This window comes from Triticum aestivum, chromosome 6B, assembly GCF_018294505.1.
Source record: "Triticum aestivum cultivar Chinese Spring chromosome 6B, IWGSC CS RefSeq v2.1, whole genome shotgun sequence".
In the NCBI taxonomy this organism is placed as follows: Eukaryota; Viridiplantae; Streptophyta; class Magnoliopsida; order Poales; family Poaceae; genus Triticum; species Triticum aestivum.
In genome coordinates, this window is record NC_057810.1 from 56,278,157 (window position 1) to 56,297,946 (window position 19,790).

The 19,790-nt window shown below is 42.6% G+C and overlaps 1 pseudogene; it reads left to right on the forward strand.

Annotated features, from left to right (window-relative positions):
* Positions 1-5,160: 5,160 nt before the first annotated feature.
* Positions 5,161-15,556, forward strand: LOC123138803 (uncharacterized; annotated as a pseudogene).
* The last annotated feature ends 4,234 nt before the right edge of the window (positions 15,557-19,790 follow it).

Sequence of the window (19,790 nt, forward strand, 5' to 3'; positions counted from 1 at the left end):
ACTGAAACTTCGTGATGAACTACAATGCAAGGGATGACGAAAATGATTCCCGAGCTCTTCGTGATGCTGAAATCAAGAAAGAACATCAAGTGTTGATGATTGACAAGACCACTAGTTTCAAGAAAAGGGCAAAGGGAAAGAAAGGGAAACTTCAAGTGGAATGGCAATCAAATTGTCACTCCCGTGAAGAAGACCAAAGCTGGACCAAAGCCTGAAACTGAGTGCTTACACTGCAAAGGAAATGGTCACTGGAAGCAGAAATGCCCTGAATATTTGGTGGATAAGAAGGATGGCAAAGTGAACAAGGGTATATTTGATATACAGATTATTGATGTGTGCCTTACTAGTGTTTATAGTAGCCCCTGAGTATTTGATACTTGTTCGGTTGCTAAGATTAGTAACTCGAAACAGGAGTTAGAGAATAAACAGAGACTAGTTGAAGGGGAAGTGACGATGAGTGTTGGAAGTAGTTCCAAGATTGATATGATCATCATCGCACACTCCCTATACTTTTGGGATTCATGTTAAACCTAAATAAATGTTATTTGGCGTTTGCGTTGAGCATAAATATGATTTGATCATGTTTATTGCAATACGGTTATTCATTTAAAATCAGAGAATAATTGTTGTTCTGTTTACATGAATAAAACCTTCAATGGTCATACACCCAATGAAAATAGTTTGTTGGATCTCAATCGTAGTGATACACATATTCATAATATTGATGCCAAAAGATGCAAAGTTAATGATGATAGTGCAACTTATTTGTGACACTGCCATTTGAGTCATATCAGTATAAAGCGCATGAAGAAACTCCATAAAGATGGATTTTCGGAATCACTTGGTTATGAATCATTTGATGCTTGCGAACCGTGCCTTTTGGGCAAGGTGACTAAAACTCCGTTCTTGGGAACAATGGAACGAGCTACTGACTTTTTTGGAAATAATACATACTGATATATGCAGACCAATGAGTATGAAGGCTCGTGGCAAGTATCGTTATTTTCTAACCTTCACAGATGATTTGAGCAGATATGTGTATATCTACTTGATGAAACATAAGTCTGAAATAGTTGAAAAGTTCAAAGAATTTCAGAGTGAAGTGGAGAATCATCGTAACAAGAAAATTAAGTTTCTACAATCTGATCGTGGAGGAGAATATTTGAGTTATGAGTTTGGCCTTCATATAAAACAATGTGGAATAGTTTCACAGCTCACGCCACCTGGAACACCACAACATTATGGTGTGTCCGAACGTCGTAACCGCACTTTATTGGATATGGTGCGATCTATGATGTCTCTTATCGATTTACCACTATCATTACGGGGTTATGCATTAGAGACAGTTGCATTCACTTTATATAGGGCACCATCAAAAATCCGTTGAGACGACACCTTGTGAACTATGGTTTGGCAAGAAACCAAAGTTGTCGTTTCTTAGAAGTTTGGGGATGCGATGCTTATGTGAAAAAGTTTCAACCTGATAAGCTCGAACCCAAATCGGAGAAGTGCGTCTTCATAGAATACCCAAAGGTAACTATTGGGTACACCTTCTATCACAGATCCTAAGACGAGTTATTCGTTGCTAAGATGAATCCTTTCTAGAGAAGAAGTTTCTCTCAAAAGAAGTGAGTGGGAGGAAAGTAGAACTTGATGAGGTAATTGTACCTTCTCCCTTATTGGAAAGTAGTTCATCACAGAAATCAGTTCCAGTGATTCCTAGACCAATTAGTGAGGAAGTTAATGATGATGATCATGAAACTTCAGATCAAGTTGTTACCAAACCTCGTAGGTCTTCCAGAGTAAGATCCGCACCAGAGTGGTACAGTAATCATGTTCTGGAAGTCATGTTACTAGACCATGATAAACCTACGAACTATGAGGAAGTGATGATGAGCCTAAATTCCACGAAATGGCTTGAGGCCATAAAATCTGAGATATGATCCATGTATGAGAACAAAGTATGGACTTTGATTGACTTGCTCGATGATCAGCAAGCCATGTTAAATAAATGGATCTTCAGGAGGAAGACGGCCACTGATAGTAGTGTTACTATCTACTAAGCTCGACTTGTTACGAAAGGTTTTCAACAAGTTCAAGGTATTGAATACGATGAGATTTTCTCACTCGTATCGAAGCTTAATTCTGTCTGAATCATGTTAGCAATTGCCACATTTTATGAAATCTGGCAAATGGATGTCAAAGCTTAAGACGAAGGGAGTAGCAATCTAGGCCAACCCATGCGAAGACATCGGCTGATTTGTGCTCCGTCACGGCAGGCTGAGTTTGCGAGTTTGCGAGTTATGGTACTCAACATAGTTTATTGTCCCCGCAAAAAAAAACATAGTTTATCGGCAGTGCACCTCAACAAACACTGGGCGCACGGTGTACTGGCGTGGCCACGTGGCGTCCACGGGTGTGTTTGTCTTCACCAAGTTCTTACTATCGGCTCTCAACAAAGCTATTGTGCCACATGGCGATTGTTGTCTCCGTCCCACTGTCAAGTGCCTTTTTCTGCCGAGTACCCCACTTAGGTCTCAGTAAAGTGTGTGCTGAGCACCCGACGGTTGGTGCTGGCGCTCAGCAAAATGGCCTTTGCTTGAAGGGTTTAGGCCGAGTAACCTTAGTGAAGATCTGAACCCGGCAAACACTCTGCCAAGTTGGAATCGGCTTTCGCTAAGTTTTCCAGCATCCGGGAACCCTGGAAATTGCATTAGTGAGGGAGGCAGGGAGCCAGGGAGAGGATCCCCATCAGTCTATTCCTAAAAAAAAGGTTGCATGCATCAGGTTATGAGCAGCCACACAAAATACTCCCTCCGTTTGGAATATCCAAACGGTCGTAATAGCTTAAGAGTTCTTAGTAGCAACAATGGAACACTCACACCGCAAACACAGCTTGAGTCCACAATGCCACAATCGTTTCAATCGAACAACACAACTAGATTTGCAGTTTTAGGCCATCACTCCAACTCCATCTCTCCATCACCAAGACAGCGAGTTAGCCAGATTTCCCGAAGCTGCAAACTGTACAAACTGCAGGTTAGCAAATAATATAGCATTAGATTACAATCATACTTTCCAACTTGCAAGTCATTCTTGTGCTTACTAAGGGTAGTACTCACCTAGAATTATGCTGTGGAATCATCAATGGTGAGGGGATTATTATTACTAGTCACTGCTTGGATGTGTTGAGGCCAAGGTTTTGGTTACCTTTCGAAATTTCGAGATTTCCCAAGGTTACCGCGTATTTCCATGCCCCTCGGTAAATCCTCATACCGAGTAAAAAATATCATTTTGTTTTAATTTTTCGCATTTAAACGCTCGATTTATAGTAAAGTACGTATGATCTAATTAATGCTATGAGAGTTGGTTCTGACATGTTGGTAGCAACCAAGTTCCTGTTTTGAGAGGTCTCTGCTTTGAATGTTCATGCGTTCACTTATTTTAATTCAAAATTCAACTATAAAATTCATTTGAAATATTCTCGGTATTTCTCGGTAACCATGGTAACCACGTTTACCAGCCTCCCTCAGTAAAATTGCCTCATTCGGTAATCAAAACCTTGGTTGAGGCCACCATTTCTTGAAGTAGTTCTGAGATTAGAGTAAAGCAACAAGCAAACGTTGTGTAATCTGACAACTTGTACCTTGGATCAAGGGCAGCAACCACAAAGATCAGAATGTTGAAGCTCATGATCACCCCAATACTTGTTTTGTAGTACATAGCAATCATCCTTTCAGCCATTTCCTTCCGCAAACTATCGGCACTCTGGCACCACTCTCTCAGATGGAAAATATGGCAATGATTAGAGACAAAAACACAAACAATGAGGTTATAAAATGCTCGAGAAACTCTGACATCTTCCTTGTATATTCCCAATCTTCAGATTTAGGAACTCCTGGGGCTTTCTCACTATTAACTGAAACGCGAAGTAAGGGTCATCAGCACCATACCTATCGAACACCTTCTCATATGTGGCCAGGGGATTTCAACATGATGTACGTGGAATTCTATCGGGTACATACACTAAGTGATATAAGAATGCTTTGCTCTCCACCTTCTCTAAGCCAGCACACTTCTTAGAACGAGTCATTCTAGATGTAGAATTTCTTATAAAACCGACGGCAGCACGGACTCGCTGCACAGGGATGTCCAACTCTCTGGGACAATCCAAAACTACAAGTTTATGACATGGGCTACACATCTTATGTCAATATATTGTCCTTTTACTATGCTATTTTACCGACATGGGCTTCACCATCATAGACGCCCTCCAAGTAGGGAGGCGATCTGTGATCCTGTCCACCAAAGGCTGGAGTACTGCACTTGACATGTTCCCGAGAGCGATGGGGATTCCAAGGTACTTGATCTGGATGACAATGAACACTTGCTGAAGTTGGTGTGCAACCCCGACGCGTGCCCGAAGAGCGCTAACAAGCTTCGAACAGCGAGAAATTTCTCCCTATCCAGGGCACTCAACCTGACAGCAGGGTCTTTGCGACCAGCTTGGCGGAGATGTAGATGAGGCTGATGGGGGTGGTAACCCTTCAGGGTGGAGGCATCCGACTGCTTGGGAAAACAGATATTTCTCTGCACCGGTCCAAGATATCCATTTGCTTGCTGAAACATGCCTCGGAATGTTTCATCTTCCACACGTTCAGGCTTTCCACCCTTTTCTCTTCTCACGTTTAATCCTAAGTTCAGTTACCCCTTTGCGTGTTGTGCATTTCACGTTTCCAGTGTTTCATGGCTGCAGGGTATGTCGATGAGGTTGGCCCGTCATTGTCAACCGCACACAGAGCCTTGTTCGATGTTGGGTGTGTCTGAATTTCCACAAAGACTATCGACGGTTTAATTAAGGTTTAATTAAGTTGAGATGCAGCCATCAGTAGCCAGCACATTTCCATTAACAAAATGACCCAAGAGGCCGATGTTAGAGAATATGTTTCCGTAGCATCTCAAACTCCTTTCCTTCTCCTACTCAAACTCCTTGTAATCTTTCTTGTACTTCAAACTTGGCTTCGGCCGCATCAGTATAAACAGAACCGTGGCTCCCCTCGAGGGAGTAGGAACGCTCATTATCTTTCATGGTATCAGAGCCACCTCTTCTCCTACATCTAGCCAGAAATCAAAACCCTAGAACCACATATCATCGTCTCCATGGCTTCTTCGTCCGGCGTCGGCCTCAACCTCGGATCGCCGCCATCTGAGAAGCTAGCAAGAGGAAACTTCATCCTCTGGAAGACCCAGGTGCTCCCAGCCCTGCGAGGTGCGCAGGTAACCGGGCTCCTGGACAACTCTGACGCCGCTCCACCCAAGACTGTGGAGGTCACGAAGGCGGACAAAACGACGGCCCTCGAGCCGAACCCTCTGTACGGGCCCTGGATCGCCAAAGACCAGCAGGTCCTGTCATATCTTCTCAATTCCATGTCTCCAGAAATCCTTGCGCAAGTCGTCGGGAAGGACTCCACCTATGAGCTCTGGACGACGGTGAACAATCTCTTCGCCTCGCAATCACAGTCCCGGATCACCAATCTAAGGATCGCGATCACCAACACCAAGAAGGGCACAATGTCGAGCTCGGCGTATATGGCGAAGATGAAGAGCCTTGGGGATGAACTAGCTGCCGCTGGTCGTCCTGTCTCTGATCCGGAGATGGTGGACTACATACTCGCAGGACTCGACCGCGACTACGACTCCGTGGTGGCGGCGATCAGCGCTGTCAAGAACACAATCACCGCCAATGACCTCTTCGCTCAGATCTCCGCCTTTGATCAGAGGATGGAGATGCTGGGAGACTCGTCTTCAGGCGGGTTTCATTCATCTGCCAACACCGTCTACAGAGGCCGCGGCCAGTACCGTGGCAGATCCCGTGGGCAAGGAGGAAGAGGGCGCGGCCGCGGTGACCGCGGTGACCGCGGTGACCGCCAGCCTTCTCCTGCATATAGAGGCGGCGGATTCAGAGGACGCCCTCGACAGCAACAGCAACAGCAGGTACGCGAGCAGCAGCATGACTATCCTGAGTGCCAGATATGCTATAGACATCATCCAGGAGGTGCACGTGTCTGCTGGTGGCGCTATGAAGAGAATGATCAAGAAGAGAAGGAGGCGCATGCTGTCTCCTATGGCGTGGACACTAATTGGTACGCAGACAGTGCAGCAACAAATCACATCACTGGTGAACTTGACAAGCTGACAGTACGGGAGAAGTACAACGGAGGCGACCAAATTCGCACGGCAAGCGGTTCTGGTATGAATATCACCACATTGGTAGTTCAATTGTTCAAAACCCCATGAAAAATTTGCACCTTAAAGATGTCTTGCATGTTCCTCAAACTTCCAAAAATCTTGTTTCTGTTCATCGATTCACCCTTGATAATAATGTTCTTATAGAATTCTATCCTTACTTTTTCTTGGTTAAGGATTTGAGTACAAGGAGAATCATTCTTAGAGGACGGTGCGTGGGAGGCCTCTATCCACTCATATCATCATCATCATCTTCGTGGTCCAATAAACAAGCAAATATTGTCACCAAGCCATCATCATCAAGGTGGCATAGTCGATTAGGTCATCCATCTTCAGTCATAGTTAAATATGTTCTTAGCAAAAATAAACTCTCTTATGAGAATAGTGTTGAGTCAGTTTGTGATCCGTGTCAACAAGCAAAAAGTCATCAATTACCCTATCCCATCTCTACTAGTGTGTCTACTGCTCCTCTACAACTTATATTTTCAGATGTATGGGGGCCAGCCCCTACTTCAATTGGGAGATTTTCTTACTATGTAAGCTTTATTGATGACTATAGTAAATTTACTTGGATTTACTTGTTAAAGAAACGGTCTGATGTATTCCAAGTCTTCATCAATTTTCAAAACCTTGTTGAACGCAAACTGAACTCCAAGATCATTGCTATGCAAAGTGACTGGGGTGGTGAGTATGAAAAATTGAACTTTTTCTTCCAAAAACTTGGTATTTCACATCATGTTTCTTGCCCTCATGCTCGCCAACAAACGGGTCTGCTGAAAGAAAGCACCGTCACATAGTTGATATGGGGCTAGCATTGCTGGCAAATGCATCCATGCCACTCAAATTCTGGGATGAAGCATTCTTAACCACTACATATCTTATCAATTTGCTTCCTAGTAAAGTCATCAAATTTGAAACACCCATTACACGACTCCTCGGTGTCACACCCAACTACACATCTCTTCATGTTTTTGGTTGTGCATGTTGGCCCAACCTCAGACCCTACAACACACGCAAACTCGCTTTTCGCTCCAAAAAGTGTGTCTTCTTAGGCTATAGTCCCATGCATAAAGGAGTTAAATGTCTAGATATTCCTACTGGTAGGGTCTACATATCTAGAGATGTAGTTTTTGACGAGTCTGTGTTCCCTTTTGCTTCCCTTCAACCCAATGCTGGTGCACTTCTCCGCAAGGAAATCCTTCTTCTTCCTCCACATCTTCGGTCTTTTGATCATGGGGGCGACAGTTGTACTAACCAAAGTGATGATATTCCTGCTGGTATTGGTTCTTCTCTGTTGCCTGTGCAGGTCCCTGGTGAAAACGGCGCTCAAAATGATCAAAATTTCGAAAATCAAACTCAAGATCATCTTATATTTCATGCTGAGGAAGGAAACTCCTGTTCGCGCGCAGATCTCGGATCCCGCGGCCAAATCAGCCTCGGATCACGCTCCCACCAACCGCAGCGCTGATTCAGCAGCAGGCGGGACCAGCCGCGGGGTCGGCTGCGGGGCCGAATCCGCCTCGCCCAGCATGCGCCACTCCCACGCCGCCACCTCAGCAGCAGGCGGGACCAGCCGTGGGGCCGAATCTCCCTCGCCCAGCGTGCGGGCCGAATCTCCCTCGCCCAGCGTGCGCCTGCAATCGCGGTCGGGCGGTCGATCCGTTGTGCCGGCTTGGGCGGCTGGCACCCGTGTGGTGGACACACAGGCGGCCACACCAACGGCTATAGGATCCTCTGTGCAGGTGGCGCCAGATTCGCCTGTGTCATCACATGCAGCTTCCTCGGGATCTTCTGCGGCGAGTGCTCCTGTGGTCCAGCCAGCAGTTCCTTCACGAGTTATGACTCGATTACAGAAAGGTATACGAAATCCTAAAATAAGAAAAGATGGGACTATACCATATGGAATGTTGTGTATTTCAGGAGAACCAACAACATTGAATAGTGCACTTGATGATCCTAAGTGGAAGAAGGCAATGGATGAGGAATATTCTGCACTTATGAGGAACAAGACATGGCATCTTGTGCCAAATCAGAAAGGTAAAAATATCATCGATTGCAAATGGGTTTACAGAATTAAAAAGAAGGCAGATGGCTCCATTGACAGGTACAAAGCACGTATCGTTGCAAAGGGTTTTAAACAACATTATGGTATTGATTATGAGGACACTTTCAGTCCCGTTGTTAAAGCTGCGACTATCAGACTTGTGCTAGCCATTGCTGTATCCAAGGGTTGGAGTCTACGACAGCTAGATGTACAGAATGCGTTTTTGCATGGCATTCTAGAAGAGGAAGTGTTTATGAGACAACCACCTGGTTATGAGGACAAGAAGTCACCACATTATGTTTGCAAGCTTGACAAGGCACTCTATGGTTTAAAACAAGCACCCAGAGCATGGTACTCCAGATTGAGCTTACAGTTGAAATATCTTGGTTTCATTGCCTCCAAAGCTGATACATCTTTGTTTATCTATAACAAGGCTGGAGTAGTCATTTTTGTGCTTATATATGTTGATGATATCATAGTTGCAAGTTCTTCACAAAATGCTACTAATGCACTTCTGCATGATTTGAGCTCAGAGTTTGCCTTGAAAGACCTAGGTGATTTGCATTTCTTCCTAGGCATTGAGGTCAAGAAAACTCAAGATGAAATTGTGTTAAATCAGGAGAAATATATCTTTGAGCTTCTGTCTCGCATGGGATGAAGAATTGCAAGCCAGTTCCTACACCTTTGTCTTCCTCAGAAAAACTTTCAGCATATGAAGGTGTGCCACTTCAGGAGGAGGAAAGTACAAGGTATAGGAGTACTGTGGGAGCATTACAATATTTAACTCTCACACGTCCAGATATCTCATTTGCTGTCAACAAGGTTTGTCAATATCTGCATGCACCTACTTCTACACAGTGGTCAGCTGTCAAGAGAATTGTGAGATATGTAAAGCATACTATGGGAATAGGACTCCATTTCAAACGGTCTAATTCCTCTCTTGTGAGTGCATTCTCTGATGCTGACTGGACAGGATGCAGTGATGACAAAAGATCAACTGGAGGCTTTGCAGTATTTTTTGGGTCTAACCTTATTTCTTGGAGTGCTAGAAAGCAAGCCACCGTGTCACGGTCAAGCACAGAAGCTGAATATAAGTCCTTGACAAATGCAACTGCAGAAATCATTTGGGTTGAATCACTTCTTGAGGAATTGGGAATCAAGAAGAATCATATCTCATGTTTATGGTGTGATAACTTGGGAGCAACATATTTGTCTGCAAATCCTGTGTTTCATGCAATGACAAAGCACATCGAAATTGATTTTCACTTTGTGCGAGAAAGGGTTGCAGCCAAGAAACTTGAGATACGGTTTATTCCCTCCAAGGATCAAGTAGCAGACGGCTTTACAAAGGCATTGCCATCAAGACCATTTGAGGAGTTCAAGAGTAATCTTAATCTAGGATAGTTAAGATTAAGGGAGGGTGTTAGAGAATATGTTTCCGTAGCATCTCAAACTCCTTTCCTTCTCCTACTCAAACTCCTTGTAATCTTTCTTATACTTCAAGCTTGGCTTCGGCCGCATCAATATAAACAGAACCGTGGCTCCCCTCGGGGGAGTAGGAACGCTCATTATCTTTCAGCCAAGACTTTACTACTAGTTGGTCTTATGAACGATGGCCCAACATCCTGCTTATTCATATCAGTATACGGACGAAAGAGATAGCATAACTTTGCCATTAGTCATTACTCTTTCAGAAAACAAATCGAAGGTAGTGCATATTAGGTTGGATCAAGGGCATCTAGGGAAGGTTGTATCCGGAGCGGAGCAGACAAATAACGTGTTTGCGCCAATGAAATGACTCCAAAAAGCTGCCATGGATACACTAGTAATAATATTTTGCTAGACCAGTAGGTGAAGCGACAGCTACACATTTCATAGTGTAAGCACAACTTGTTCATTTTATATTAACAACTAACCTTTTATTGACTCATGATAAGGTATTCGTATTTCATAAGTAGCCGTGGCACGAGATCTGAAGCAGAGTCTCCATTTTATTTTAATTTGGCGGCACCAAACCTCTTGCTGGCAGCCATTCATATAACTTCATCCCGTAATTTCTTTTTCGAGGGGAGGGCCCTGACCCAATGCCGCACCTCTCTTTATATACCCCCTCCTGCTGCACATCGCTCCACACACACACACGGACACACCTCTACGCACACTACTGCTATCTGCTGATTGCTATCTCTCTCACATCCCACATCAACCCGCTACGCCTTGGGTCACCTCAAGGCCTTCGAGACAGGGGGAGTTCCACGGCGGTATGTGCATCTTTCTCCATCTAATCCTTGTCTCGAATCATCGATCTTCAGCACGTTTACTCTGTTAGTGACTAGTAACCAATGTACGTATTTGCAAATTGGGTTTCAGCCCGAGGATGGACACCGCCATAGGCGCGGCGAAGTGGGTGCTGGAGAAGGCGATGGCCCCTGTCACGGATGGCTTGCTGGATGGCTTCCCTGGGCAGCTAGCGCCAATCTCAATCGCAACATCGACGACCTCAAGATGGAGTTGCTGTATGCGCATGGGATGCTCGAGAACGCGCAGGGCAGGGGCATCCGTGGCCTCGCGCTCAAGGAGCTCCTGCACAAGTTGGAGCAGCTGGCATACGGAGCAGATGATGTGCTGGATGAGCCGGAGTACTTCCGCATCCAGGACGTCCTTAAAGGAACCTACCGTGCCGCCAACGTGAATGACGTGGGTTCCACCCAGGCCATCCGCATCAATGTTGAACACACGGCAAGACACGTCACCAGCAAACTCGTGGGTGCTGCTAGCCATGGCGATGACCAAGAAAGTGACCCTAGTGATCACCAAGAAAATGATGGCAATCAAGGATGCCTCTCTGGCGTACGCTTGTGTGGCAGGCGGGGCATCAGCTCCTCTCCACCGACGCCTGCCAACAAGGGGGGTGTCAAGAAGGTTGATAGCAGATGCATGCCCAAGGTCATCTCAAGTGCTCGCAACGCTGCCTACACATTCGGTAAACACTTTCCATGCTACTCTCCCATATCTGTCCACGATGATAATCCTCAAGCCCCTGTGATTGTTGAAAGAAAAAATGATGATCCTCAACCTATCATGTCCGAGCATGCAAGCCAAAGAGACTGTGATATAGAAACAATAGAATTGCCGTTCAATAGGGTGCAAATGTCTAAAACAATGGAGGATATGGTAAAGCAGCTGAAGGAAGTATGTGCTAAGGTCTCCATAATTCTCAATCTAGACTTTTTGGGCTACATCCATACCCGTACCAAAGAAATTGATATAAATAACAGATCCAAAACCACATCTGAGATTATAGAACCTCAGTTTTACGGGAGGGGTGACCAAAAGAGGAAAATTGTAGATGTCATTAATAGTCACGAGTATTCTTCCTGTCAACTTAACATGCTTCCAATTTTTGGAACGGGGGGTATTGGGAAAACAACTTTTACGCAACACATATGCCAAGAAGTGAAAAGCTCTTTCCAGGCTTCAATTTGGATATGTGTCTCTCTCGATTTCAGTGCAGATAGGTTGGCACAAGAGATAGTTCAGAAAATCGATAGAGTTGATGGTGACAAGGATAACGCAAGTGCCGAAGAACTTATCCAACAAAGATTAAAAGCTAAGAGGTTTTTACTCGTCTTGGATGATGTGTGGACATATCGAGAGGATGAGTGGAATAAACTAATAGCACCTTTCAAAAAGGTTGAATCCAAGGGTAATTTCATTATAGTCACAACTCGAATACCAAAGGTAGCAGAAATGGTTAGGACAACCAATCATCAAATAGAACTGGAAAGACTGGGTGATACAGATACCATGCGTTTCTTCGAAGCATGTGTATTTGGTAACGAGCTAGAACCATGGGGAGAACATCCTGCATTACTTAAAACTGGTCACGAAGTAGTGCACCGTTTGAAAGGTTCCCCTCTTGCAACCAAAACTGTAGGTAGATTACTACGAAACCAACTTACTTTGGACCATTGGAAAAGAGTTCTAGAAAGCAAAGAATGGGAACTAGAAACCAGTGAGAGTGACATCATGCCAGCCCTCAAACTTAGCTATGATTTTCTCCCTTTCCATTTAAAACAGTTGTTTGTATATTGTGCTTTGTTTCCGGAAGATTACGAATTTGATAGCAAGGAGTTAGTTCAGCTGTGGATAGGACTAGGTATTTTGCATCCATGTGACCAGAATAGAAGGACTGAAGATGTTGGACTAAACCATTTGCATGAGTTGGTCAATTACGGATTTTTCAAAAAAGACAAAAAAGAAGATGGTCGTTATTGTTATGTTATTCATGATCTATTGCATGAATTGGCCACCAAGGTATCGTCAGATGAATGTGTTAGCATATGTAGTTCTAATGTCAGGTCCATACACATCTCCCCATCTGTACGTCACTTATCCATAATTGTAGATGATAAAGATGTTGATGATAGAATCACTTTTGGCGACTATAAATATGATTTGAGTGCATTAGGTAAAAGATTAAAAGTTGAAAACCTACGTACCCTGATGTTGTTTGGGCGATACCATGGTAGCTTTGCCAAGACCTTTGGTGATCTGTTTAAAAAAGCTAAAGCCCTTCGTACTATTTTTCTATCTGGAGCATCATACTCTGTGGAGGACATTTTGCACAATTTTTCAGAAACCATCCATCTTCATTACCTAAGGATCGAGCCATTAGGTAACGCAGGAAACATCAACTTGCCTAATATGCTATACCGATTTTATCATCTAGAGATAATAAATCTTGAAAAATGGAAAGACCTTGTTTCAATTCGACATATCACCAACCTTGTAAAGCTGCGTCATTTTCTAGTGCCAAAAGGAGATCCCGATGGTCATTCTTACATATCTGAGGTGGGAAAACTTAAATTGCTTTCAGAATTAAGAAGGTTTGAGGTTGGAAAAGAAAATACTGGCTTCGAACTAAGTCAGCTAGAGCAATTAACAGAGCTTGGAGGGTCACTTAGTATTTATAATCTTGAAAAGGTGCAAGAAAGGGGGCACGGGGAAAGGAAATAATTATAAGACCAATACATAGGAACCACTTGCGTGAACTAACATTAGAGTGGGATATGGAAAGATCTAATAGGGAACCAACAAGAGAAGAAAATGTTCTTGAAAACCTTGTACCACATAGTGACCTTCGAGATCTGTGCATTAGAGGGCACGGAGGTACTAGTTGCCCAACATGGCTAGGTGAGAACCTCTTGGTCAGAAATTTGGAATCTCTTCACTTGGCTGACGTATCTTGGAAAACCTTTCCACCACTAGGAGAGTTCTGGTCGGTTCATGAGCCCCACGGTCAGTGCAAGGGTTGCATCGCAAGCCCAAGCTTTCAAAAAAATTGTCTAAAAAAACAAGGCTTTCAAAATTTGAAAAAGCTAGTGTTTATTAAGATACCAGAACTAACAAACTGGGCTGCAAATCAAACTTGTGGTTTCTTCTTCCATCTAGAAGTGCTCATTATTGAAGACTGCCCTGAACTTATAGAGTTGCCGTTTTCATGTTCTATTTGCTCTCAACCAGAGCAAGAAGTAGCAAACGTGACTTGGTTCTCTAGACTACGGGAGTTCAAGATTGTAAGATGCCCAAATCTGAGGACAATGCCTCCTATCCCTTGGACCAGTAGCCTATTCTCCACTGAGATAGCAGAAACAGGCTCAACTTTTGAGAAGCTCACTTACTCAAAAGGAAGGTACGAAAAACCGGGATTAAGTTTGGAAATTTGGGCAGCGGATGGTGCAGATAGCTTGTTTTGGAAAGCGTTGGCTTTCTGTAATTTGAGTGCACTACAAAGATTGTATCTATCCAATTGCCCTCCTTTGCCATTGAATATCATCCAAATGCTAACATGTCTGCAGTGCCTCACTATAAGTGGCTGTTCGAGTATTGTTTTGTCGCCAATCGGAGGCGAGAGCCATGTCAGATACGAGTTTCCATTGGAAGAACTCTGCATTTTTGATAGTGGTGCTAGTGGGAAAGAATTGAGTCAACTGCTCTCTCACTTCCCGAGGCTCACCACGCTGGAAATAGCTCATTGCGAAATGATAACAGAAGTTGGTGTGTCGGAGCAGCAGAGTGGATCACAGCAGCAGCATCAGAGAAAAGAAGAGGAGGAAATAGTGGCGACGGCAGAAGGAGGACTGCTGCTCTTGCCTACCCAACTACATAAGTTGAGCGTCCAAAATTGCAGTCAGCTGAGGATAGTCCCTAATTCTGGGGGCGACAACAACCAAGCAGCAGGAGGTCTCCAGCGTCTATGCTCCCTCCGCAAAGTGAGATTCGAGAAGTGCCCCAATTTGCTTTCCTCTTATTCGGGCTCCTCCTCGTCTTGTTTCCCTTTCCCGACCTCCCTGGAAAAACTCGACCTATGCAAGATTGAACAAGTCAATATGGCAATCACAAACCTATCCAGCCTCGAAGAACTCAAGCTGACCAACATGGATGCCCTCACAAATCTAAGCATCAGTCCTTCCTCAAAACTGCATACCCTAAACATACGAAGCTCCGCAGGAGTTCTGTCCGACTCCATATGCAGCCTCCTCTCTACCTCCCTCACCACATTGAACTTTTTTGGTAGCGAAGAGGTGGAGCCCATCCTAGGAGAGGCCCTCCTGCTTCTCACCTCCCTCCAAGAGCTCGTATTTGTTTACTGCGACAAATTGCAGTTCCTCCCTGCAGGTCTACATAAACTTGCCAGCATCAAGTACTTAGGTATCGCTGAATGCCCATCCCTCCAGTCGCTACCCAAGGACGGCCTCCCGAGTTCTTTGCAGCAATTAGAGATCACCAGCTGTTCCATGAAATCATTCCCCAAGGACAGCCTCCCGAGTTCTCTGCAGCAATTACATATCTCCCGTTGTTCTGAGCTCGAATTGCTTCCCACTTTTTCGGACAGCCTCCCGACTTCTCTGCAAAAATTAGAGATCTGGGATTGTCCTGCCATCAAATCGGTGCCCAAGGACGCCCTCCCGAGTTCTCTGCAGGAATTAGTGATCAGGATGTGTCCTGAAATCAAATCGCTACCGGAGGACGGCCTCCCCAAATCCCTGCGAGTACTAGATGTCAGTTACGGCAACAGCGAGGAGCTTAAAAGGCAGTGCCGCAGGTTAATAGGGGAAATTCCAATAATCATAGCCTGACAAATGCTTCCAAGGTAACAAACACATCTTTATCCTCTTCTCATTCTCAGTTCCTATTCACCAGTTTCTCTTCTCATTCAATTATTATTTTTTGGTTTGTAGGGATTACTATCGTTTCATCTGAACTGAATAACCCACTTGTTTTAATCTTCTGTACAGGGCTTTTCTTTCTCTTCTTGATTGGTACATCATCAGTCGTTCTTCTCAGGCTCATCAGTTTTTACTTTTTACCAGTGCAAGCACCAAGACTTTAGTCTGTATCATCCATCATGTGGGTAATCATCCCATAACTCCAATATTCTTTAACTGTATCTTGTCCCTAACTAACGTTGCTTTTTCCTGATCCCAGACATGTCAAACCATTTCTTTGCAGAGTCCCGCTTCGGTACAACCCCCCTCACAATACGTATAAAGGGTAATATAGACATTTCGCAATTTGTATCTATTTTTGTAGTAACGTATACACCAGGGAGCTTAATTGGGCCGGCCCACTTGCGGTGGCATGCGGATGAAAAATGGCGAAAAACGATCGCACAAGCCGGGAATCGAACCCACAACCACTCAAAACACTAAGTTCGTCCACAACCACTGCGACAGCATGCCTTTGGTTGATAATTTAAAGCTAGGCGCATTAAGTAAGTGACCGGCTGGGAATTTTAAAAAGATTTTACAAACACTTTCTGAACTGGTCATTTTTCCATAATTTCTTTTTATTTATTTACTTTCCTTTTCCTGTTACATTTCTTCTTTCTTGTTCAAGAAATGGTAATGCTTTCAAAATGTTGGCCAAAATTTCAAAAGGTTCGTTATTTCCAAATTTTATTCATAAATTAAAAATTATTTGCTTTTTTGAAAATTGTAAGGTAATTTCAAAAAATGTTTGTGTCTTTCACTTTTTTCAAAACGTCAAAATTCAAATACCTTTTTTGAAAAGCACAAACAAAATTATGAAAACAAACATTTTCTCAGAGCACGGACAAAAAATTAAATTCCAAAACATTTTTCAGATATGAGACTAAATACATGATATCAAAAAAGTGTTCTAAATTTGCCGGAACATTTTTTGAATTTGTGAATTTTTTTAAAAAATGAGATTTTTTTATTTCCCAACAAATTTCAATAGTCGCTTAACAGGAGCGATGTCGTCGCTTAGTTGGGCAAGGCCTAAGATTTTCTTTTCTATTCTATTTTTTGTTTTTCTCATTTTTTTGTTAATTTATCTTTTTTCCCTTTTAAACTTTTTTAAACCTGTACAAAACTTGAAATACAAATGTTACAGTTTAAAGTAACTAATTTAAATCATGATTTTAATTCTTTTTTTGTTTAATTTATTAAATGTTTTTAAAAAGCATTTGTTGTTTTCAATTCTATCATTTTGTATTTATTAGTTATGTTAGAAACTTAAAATGACAGTTTTAAGTATCTGTATAAATTATGATTTTAAATACATTTTTCCTTCAAACCTGGCATGGATGACTACTTGGGCATGCTACGTTGAACATGGTGTATCTTTTGGACATTCTTGAAATGAACTAAACATTTGCCAGCGGGTGGTATGCCCATGGTAGGCATCCATGCCTCCAATATTTTTTCAATGGCCTTGTATAACAAATTCAAGGCACCAATCCAAGTTGCATGGATTTTCGACAAGTTTTGCATTTTCTAAAGTTTTCTCGGTCAAAAAAGGTCGATAAATGGCTAGACGTGTCGCAACTTGCATATGGTGTCGGAAGTAGTTCAAACCTTCCATGGATGCCTATGATGGGCATGTCCACCTAGTGGAAAAACGTTGCGGTAATTTCATGGATGTCCACGAAAATACCATATTCAATGGAGGGTGTTCGTGTTGCCAGAAGGGTCTGTCACAGAGCATGTTGTTTTTCGATATTCTTGAAATGGGCATAATTTTTTTCATGGCCTCGTATGACCAATTCAAGGCACCATGACAAGTTGTTTTGGTTTTTGACAAGTTTTGCATTTTTCTAGAGTTTTCTCAATAAGAAAATGCAAAAAAAAGGCTGGACGCGTCGCAACTTGCATACGGTGTCAGAAATTGTTCAAACATGGCATGGATGCCTAGAGGGGCATGCGCACCTGGTGGCAATATTCGGGATCATTTCAAGGATGAACAAAAATAGACTACATTGAACAAAGTATGTTCTAGGGCCAGGAGGCTCCGCCTAAGAGCTTGTTATTTTTTGACATTCTTAAAATTTTAAGGGCCTCATATGACCAATTCAAGGCATCATAAAAAGTTTTTTGGATTTTCGACAAGTTGTGCATTTACTAGAGTTTCCTCGGTGAAAAAATGACAATTAATGACAGCACATGTCGCAACGTGCATACAGTGTCAGAAATAATTCAAACCAGGTATGGATGCCTAACATGGGCATGCCCACTTGCTTGCAAAAGTTGGGGCAGTCCTGATATTTCCAAAGAAATATCATGTTCAATGGAGAGTGTTTGAATAGGCCAGAAGGATCTGTTTGGGAGCAACTCATTTCTCGACATCCTGTAAATGAACCCATTTTTTCATGGCCTTGTATTCAAGGCACCATGCCAAATTGTATGGGTTTTTGCCAAGTTTTGTCTTTTTTGGAGTTTTCTCAGTGAAAAAATCCTATTAATGGCAAAACATGTCAAAATGTGCATACGATGTCGGAAGTCGTTCAAACCAGGCATGTATGCCTAAAATGGACATGCCGACTTGCTTGCAAAAGTTGGGGCATGTGCTAAGATCTCCGAAGAAATACCATGTTTAATGGAGAGTATTCAGATAGGCCAGAAGGGTATGTTTGGGAGCACCTCATTTCTCAACATCCCTTAAAGTGCTCCATTTCTCATGGCCTTGTATGACCAATTCAAGGCACCATGCCAAATTATTTGGGGTTTCGCCCAATTTTGCATTTTTTTTGAAGCTTTCTTGGTTAAGAAGGCCGATAAATGACCGGATGTGTCACTACTTGCGTATGGTGTCGAAAATCATCCAAACCAGGCATGTGCCTACCATGGGCATGCCTACCTTCTTTCAAAAGTGGTATTCATTTTAAGGATGTCCAAAAAAGACTATGTTCAACGGAGGGTGTTCGGAAAGGCTAGAAGGGTCCGTTTGAAAGCTTGTTTTTTTTTTCAACATCCGTCAGATAACCTCCAATATTTTCCACCAACTTTTATGACCAATCAAGACACAATGCCAAGTTGTTTAGATTTTTGAGAAGTTTTGCATTTTCTAGAGTTTTCTCCGTGAAAATAGGGTGATAAATGGTCGGACATGTCGCAACATGTAAACGATATTGGAAGTCGTTCAAACCTGAAATGGATGCCTCATATGTCCATGTCAGGCTCCTACAAGACGCTGGGATCATTTATCCATAGCCTAAAATATGCCAGTTAGATGAGTGTATTTGTAATTCCCGTCATTATCACTCAACATAAAACATTTTTATTTTTTTCCTAACAATTTCCAGAAATTTGTCAACAATTTTGGAATTTCAAGTGTGTATGAGAATTGTACTAACTTGAATACTTTTTTCCAATTTGAAAAAATGTTTGTGTTTTTGTTTTCCAATAATGCTTGCCAAATTGAAAAAGTGTTTGCATTTCTTTAAATGTTCGAAAATTGAAAAATTGTCATGTTTTCAAGAAAATGTTGACAAATTTGATAAATTATTCATCTTTTTGAAAAATATCTACAGTTTCAGAAAAATGTTTACAATTCTGAAAAACTGTTCTCAAGATTTGGAAAATATTCACAATATCAAAGTATTTTTCAAAAAAAAAGGTTCAGATATTTGAAAAAAATCACGTTTCCAAAAGAAGTTCAAATTTTGAAAAACATTTCATATTTTTTAATAAATCGAAAATTTGAAAAAACACATTAGTTTTTTTAGCAATAAAAGACGCTTTAGCTAGAATGCCCGGTCCGGTTGTATACCAATTTTGATCTTCTACAGCATTCCTCATAAAAAAACACCTACAGTACGTCAATTCTAGGTGATAAACTACTGCGCCACACAATTATTACCAACTCGTGATGGTTCTTGTGGCAAGTAGCAATCTCACGACCTTGGAGGTCTTGTGTTCGATGCCTATTAGTAGCACTGTTTTTTTGGATTTTCGATCCGTGCGTGGGACAGTACACAATCACTAATAGGACGGCCCAAGGCGGACTCAGAACAGGCCAGATCTCAGACGTATTTTCTAGAAAGACCATCCTACCCTTTATTATGAAGGGGTATGGACAGATCTCATCCGTTGATGTGTTTCTGGGGGGTTGTACCGAAGAAGATCTATTCTTGCATTGCTTTATCTCGTTACTGCATAGTCTTAATAGCCTTCTGTTTCCATCTCTATGCAGG